General features: G+C 38.4%; 2 long non-coding RNA genes across 2 annotated transcripts; one reads left to right on the top strand and one right to left on the bottom strand.

Annotated features, from left to right (window-relative positions):
• Positions 1–3,259: 3,259 nt before the first annotated feature.
• LOC129348088 (uncharacterized) lies at positions 3,260–5,036 on the top strand. The gene is made up of 3 exons (XR_008600504.1): positions 3,260–3,323; positions 4,672–4,813; positions 4,898–5,036. It is a non-coding gene; the product is annotated as an uncharacterized LOC129348088 (long non-coding RNA).
• LOC129348087 (uncharacterized) lies at positions 3,914–4,990 on the bottom strand. Its single transcript, XR_008600503.1, has 2 exons — positions 4,866–4,990; positions 3,914–4,769 (listed from the first exon to the last, which is right to left on the bottom strand). It is a non-coding gene; the product is annotated as an uncharacterized LOC129348087 (long non-coding RNA).
• Positions 5,037–7,097: the final 2,061 nt, after the last annotated feature.

The raw sequence follows: 7,097 nt of genomic DNA, 5'->3' as shown, positions 1-7,097 counted from the left end.
ATGAGGAAATGAAATGGCGTGTGTGACTGAGAGAAACTCGAGGTTTACTGAGAAAAACCTGGTCCCGACCAGGTTAGAGTCAGAGAGTCTGTTACTACGGTAACTGACCGAGAGTTTAAGTTATCCCTCTTTGTGAAACAGGCTAGAGTTACCCCTCTGTCTCTGGTTTGAGTTACCTCCCTTTGTGAAACGGAAAACTCTGAGTTTCCCTCATTTCAGGGTTAACAAACTCAGAGTTTTCACTAAACCTGCTTCGTGAAACGGACCCCTGGTCTTCTTAAACACAAGGCAAAAAAGTTTCCATTTGCAGTGAGTTATCTTCTTAGATCTCTTCTGTTCCTTCACGTAAAGTTCTTGTTTGCTGTGTTTGCAGGGTTGCAAATGTGAGGCCCCAAGACACATAAAGGATGCTCAGATCCCAGAGGACTGGCCCAAGAGTAGAGTCGTCACCTTCCAGGACTATAAGATGAGGTACAGGGAGAATACACCCATTGTACTGAACGGGCTTGATTTCTTCATCCGAGCTGGAGAGAAGGTGGGCATTGTGGGAAGGACAGGCTCTGGTGAGGCCCTGAATCCTTTATTTGTTGCCTATATCTTTGTTATTCATTCACCTGCTGTATTTGGGATGTTTGAAGAATATCAAGTTAATTTAGACATTATTATATAATTGAGCGGCTGAAGCAAAGTGTTGATAATGATTAGACTGAAGAGCAGAATCCCTCCCAGTCCTGATGTCAGACACAATGTTATGTAACTCTGACACACTGTGACAGCAGTTGTAGTTCAGTTTTCAGCGACTGCACTCGGTGCTTCGTGTATTTAGGGAAATCCTCTTGAGGTGTGGCTGTATTCCGACTAGTGGGGCCAGCAGGAGGAACCATCCTGATAGACGGAGTGGACATTATGACCATTGGCCTGCAGGATCTGTGCAGCAAATTGTCCATCATCCCCCAGGACCCTGTGCTGTTTAGTGGTACAGTCAGATAACCTGAGCTAGCCCAGAACTCCACCGAGGTTTCTGTTGACACACAAGCACAAAGTGTTGAGTGAGTTAGTCACTCAGTAACCAACTGTGCTTGCTTACAGGTACAACCTAGACCCTTTTAATGACTACACTGATGAGGACATCTGGACAACACTGGAGAAGACCTACATGAAGGACACAGTATGTTACCAGTACAATATGAAGCACAACACATTATCAGCACATTGTTTGGGTTAATCTGTTTGTTTTTATTGAGAAACTGCAAAGTTTTGGTCTCATTTGACTTTAGACATCCAAGTGCACAGAACCACAATGGCATCTCTTTGTGATACCAAATTACTTCAAGCCTCAAAGCGATTGGGCAGCACCTTCATCCCATGAGCCATTTGACCAGCACCACAGCACCCAGAACCTCCTAACAGCAGAGACTGTTTTCAGGAATAATAATTTTTTTCCTGCCTGTTTTTTGCACAACGTTTATCCCCTTCTCTGCTCACAACATCCATGACAATCGATCTGCACAGTTTGTATTGAAATTTATGCAATACTTGTACATTTGTTCCCTTATTATGTTCTGTGTATACACTACCCTTCAAAAGTTTGGGGTCACTCAGAAATGTCCTTATTTTTTGAAAGAAAGGCATTTTTTTTCAGTGAAGATACCATTAAATTAATCAGAAATACAGTCTAGACATTGTTAATGTGGTAAATGACTATTCTAGCTGGAAACAGCTGTTTTTTAATGGAATATCTCCATAGGGGTACAGAGGAACATTTCCAGCAACCATCACTCCTGTGTTGTAATGCTACACTGAGTTAGCTAATGGTGTTGAAAGGCTAATTGATGATTAGAAAACCCTTATGCAATTATGTTAGCACATGAATAAAAGTGCTCACACTTTTCTTTATGGAAAACATGAAATTGTCTGGGTGACCCCAAACTTTTGAACAGTAGTGTTGCACTCTATCTTTATTTTTATTGAACTCAAATTTTTAAAAATATTTCTCTTTCTCAACTGTAGCTGTTGTATCAAGTGGATAAAGGTGTATCTTATCTTATACAGTGGTGGAAAAAAGTTTTTAGATGCCCTTAAAATTTTACACAGTCTCAAATATTACCATGAAATATTTGTGGAAAAATACTTTTTGTGTTTCAAAAGGTGTGGCTGCATTAGACAGACACAAACAAATACAAATGATATTTTTTTTATCATTGTTTACAAGAAAAACTAACAAAACTAAATTCTACCAAAATGACCCAGTACTCAAATTTCTTATTTTCATGGAACCAATCAATTTTAAGTTTTTCATGGCTTTTTAGGATTTGTTTAGTATTATGGCTGCAACTGACCTAAAAGAAACGGCACTTGAAGAGTGATTCTTAATGCAATATACATGCAAATGTATGGGGTGTCCAAAAACTTTTTTCCACCACTGTACATTTGTGAATAGTAATCTTGTCTAAAACCAGCCAATAAAGAAACAGAAATAGTTCTAGTAGTAACAGTTAGTCAGATGAAACATAAAGACAAAAAAATCCTCTTTAAATAGAACTTAGTAAAGAACTTGTTTTATTCTTCACCATTTTAATCTGAAAAATCTATAAATAGAAATATATTCGTCAAAACTATGTAAGATAAATCACTCACTGATTTAGAAACTATCTGAGTTGCAAACTTTTGATAAGTTGGGTTGACATAATGCATAATGTTGGTAATTTCATCGACTTATATAATATCATATTAATGTTAATTTAAAGTCAAATTTCTGCATTCATTAATTCAAATCTAAATTTGAATGTTTGTATGTTAGAGAATGGGGAGGAAGGAGAGGAGCTGGAGGAGGAGGTGGAGGAAGAAGAGGAGGAGCAGGAAAAGAAAAATGGTCAAGTGTTTTGTTGAGGTTCAGTTGAGGTTACTTACCTAAATTGTCTTGATAACTTAGTTTTTCATCACCTTGAGTTCAGGATTTCAGTTCCCCTCCCTGATGTTAACGTCCCTGGACAGTTTCAGGTGGTTGTCTTTGGTATTAAAAAATAATTAGAATTAATTCTTCTAATGTGGTGTACTTTGTTGGTTCAACATAATTTCACCAGAAATTGTCATAACTCATAAAGCTGTCATAACATTGATGCAAACTATTGTGTTAATTCTTTTTAAAGCTTGTAGTCTGTCCTCTTCATCCCTTGTTATTGAACTATGTTTGGTGTTAAATATGATTTCATGTCATCAGATCTCCAGACTGGAGGGGAAGCTACAAGCAGAGGTGTTGGACCTTCTCCGTAGGCGAGAGACAACTGATGGGTATGGTGAGAGCACTACTCCGTAACTCCAAGGTCTGTGCACACCTATGCATGAGTGTAGGTTTCATGTAAATATAACTGGGAGGTCTGGGGTTCACTCCCACCAAAGGGACAAACACTTCATTTTCTGCATTCTGATCAAATTTTATGAACCACTTTGTGCCTCTCCTGCATCAATTTATGGTGGAATTGTCTTTATTTTTTTAAACAAAATTCAGGCACCAGGAGACAAAATGCCCATCCATCCATCCATCCATCCATCCATCCATCCATCCATCCATCCATCCATCCATCCATCCATCCATCCATTATCTAAACACTGCTCAATCCTCATTAGGGTCACGAGGGGCTGGAGTCTATCCCAACTGACTTGGGGCGAAGGCAGGGGACACCCTGGACAGGTCTCCAGTCTCTCACAGGGCTACATATAGAGAAAAACAGTCAGACTCACATTCACACCTATGGGCAATTTAGAATTACCAATTAACCTCAGTATATTTTTGGACTGTGAGAGGAAGCTGGAGTACCTGGAGAAAACCCACGCATGCACAGGGAGAACATGCAAACTCCATGCAGAAAGATGAGACAAAATGTATTCAAAATAATAAAATCTATTGCATAACTGTGTTGATTTCAAATATTTATTCCATTGTAGATCAGCTTTTGTCTTTGAGTTTTTTCTCTGCTGAATTTGGGATTGTCGTCTTTTTAAATATGACAATTCACATCATAGTTAAACTAATTTATCTGAATTATTCATTGACCCCTGGACTTTTGAAAGCTTAAATATGTTTCACAGAGTTTTCGGCTCATTTTCTAAATTTTCTACCCATTCAAAATGTGTCAGACGTATCTGTGTTTTGGGATGAATTTTAGGGATCTTTTACATCTCAACTATGTTTCTGAAGCAAGCAGAAAACAAGAATACAACACATTTATCTATTACAGACACATTTATCTATTACAGACTATTATCTATTACAATACATCTATTACAGACACAGATCTATTACAGACTTTGGCAGGTGTGTTTTTATCTACTCACTAGTCATGATGGTTGAAATCATAATTTACTTGTTTCAGTGATTTTCTATTCTAAGGCTGATGTTATAGTGGGTTTTCAGTGTAAAATGTCTGAAAGTCTGACAGCTAAAACAGTGAATTTGCTGCGTCCCTGCTGCTACAGGCTGCACAATGTTCACCAATCAGACTAATGATTGGGATTCCTCTTCAGTATTTCCATCAGCAACATGTTCAAGCAGCATGATTGCTTGTTTGGTTTTTTAAACATGTTATGTATTTAATAATGTCTGCCGATCGGCAGACTCCTCCCTCACCAGTCCTTTCTTCCACACTAATCGTCCCTCCTGTTGTCCTGCAGATCATTCTTTTGGATGAGGCCACATGCTCTGATCCAGAACACCATCAAAGACGCCGTCAGTGATTGCACCATGCTCACCATCGCACATCGCATCAACACTGTGATGCAAGCAGATCATATTCTGGTCATGGACAACGGAGAGGTAACAGACTAACATGATTATACAGAGAAACTAAATACACGTGATGGTAAACCTGAGCTTTCTTTGTGTTGTTGTGTCCAACAGGCAGTAGAGTTCGGCAATCCAGATGTGCTGAAGCAACGACCAGACTCCATGTTCTCCTCCGTCCTTGCTGCTGCCAACACTGTGAATACATGAACCAGAGATCTGTGATACCCAAGAACTGCTACACACGTTTTGTTTTATTTTGTTGTTTGTTTTACAGGTTTAATATCAGTTGATGGAAAAGTTTTCTATACAGTTGTGGCTCTTTCTAAAGAGTATTTTATACAGATGCGTATCAAATCCAGCCAGTGGGAAGGTGTTTTTCTGCAGTGAAATCCTAATCAGACATGATACTTCTTTTAAATGTGGTTATGGTCTTTTATTGGTGAGGTATCATCCCCCTGCCTGCTCTTCTTCTTCCTTTTTGCTTCGTATTTTAGTTTATTGCTCAGTTTAAACAGTTTATGCTAATTGTAACTGATTATATATAAGCCTGAAGGTCAGCCGAGCTGATGCAAACTGATAAGGTCCTTTAGCTAAAATTCAGAGAGCCTGAAGACCATCTGAAGTAGACTGACATGGAATCTTTATCCCCAATGATGAAAGAAAAGAGGATGGATTTTAGATGAATCGAAGACATTTGGTTAAGAATGTGTGTCACAAAGTGGCCAAGAGTAAGAGAAAAAATAAAGGAAGCATTAACAAAAAAAAGTACAGTGTGCACATTTCCTAGACAAGTGAGTATTCAAAACTTATTGAATATTATTATTATTCTGTTCAAATTTTCCAAGTCCAAACCATAAAAACCTGCTGATTGTATAATTAGGGAGGGCGTGCCCTAAAACAATTAACACACTGTATAAAGATCTGATTAAATATTAAATGACTTTATTACCCAACTAAAATGGACCAACAAAGAGATTTAACTGACACTGAAAAGTCAAAAACTTTAACTTTTACTGCACTGTGACCACTTGACATTCAAACATTTTGCTGCAAGTAGTTGTCAGGTTCACACACAAAAAAAAAATCAAAACACCAGTGCTTTTAGAAAAACTAAACATGAACCCATCATCTTCCACTGTAGCTATGTTGAAGAAGTGCAACCAGAAGGTCATGATGGTGTTTGATAAAGATGGCTGGACAACGACTGAGGCTAGAAATACCTAAAGAGAGATTTGGTGGACAGATAGGAGAGAATGACTCTCGATGGAGCAGACAGAAGTTGACACTCGTGATGGTCAAATGAAACCCCATGAACCTGAGGCTCTCCAGCCCTAAAGGTTCACTACTGGAGACCTCATTGAAGCAGTGAATACTGCCATCTGCTGGGCAAATTTACATTTCAGTCAATACCATAGTATCATGACCTGAGCTGACACATGACTTTGTGTGCAAAAACAATAAACAATGGATATTTCTATACTGTAATATATACATGTATAAGTATATAGACACAGTCCTCAATCAGAATAGTAATGAAAGCATTACAAGAGTTTGTATTTTTATTAATTTTTGTTTTTTTGGGTTCATTTAGCGTTAACAGTGCAACATTTAACAGGAACCCAAATACAGGTAGTTTTCAGGCACAGTGAGTCCTTGAGTCACCTGCTAAATCAGACGTTTGGCCCGGCCAACCCACTTCCTGTTGGCTCCGGTTCTAGAGAGAGTCTGTCAAGAATCATAGAGGTATGAGATCCCTGAGTCAGCCATAGGTGTGGGGCTCTGGCAGAATAACAGCAAATTAAGGGAACACAGTATGATATTATAACCTGTGATTTATAATTGACTCATGCTATAACCATCGTTTATGTTTGTTGGCCTCCGATGCTATAATCCTGCCCTCGTCCCAGTTCATAATGTGGTTGTTTCTTTTTGCAGTGGTCAATGATGGCTGATTTCATGACTGGCTTGACAGATTGTTCCAGAATTATTTGCAATTCGTCCATAATAACTTGGCAGTTATCTAAAATTATTTAAAAGTTGATCAAAAAGGCATAAACTTGCCAAAAATTACTTTAAATTTGTTTACAATGTCTTCAAATATGTCCAAAATGAAAGAAAAGAAGGCGAATTTAGTACAGGAAGGGTTTATCTGTTTTAGGTGTCTGTTGCTGCCACCTAGTGGTCACTTTGCTCACTTCAGGATACATGTTGTCACCAACAGGTTGTCTGAAGATTACGGTGGCCGAGAGGTGCAAACCAAATTTACATAATGCAAAACACTTTTACAACCTCCAAGACAAATGTACAAGCGACA

Source organism: Amphiprion ocellaris, chromosome 23, assembly GCF_022539595.1.
Source record: "Amphiprion ocellaris isolate individual 3 ecotype Okinawa chromosome 23, ASM2253959v1, whole genome shotgun sequence".
Classification (NCBI taxonomy): domain Eukaryota; kingdom Metazoa; phylum Chordata; class Actinopteri; family Pomacentridae; genus Amphiprion; species Amphiprion ocellaris.
Note: the sequence above shows the minus strand (reverse complement) of the source record. Positions and strands in the feature narration are given on the sequence as shown.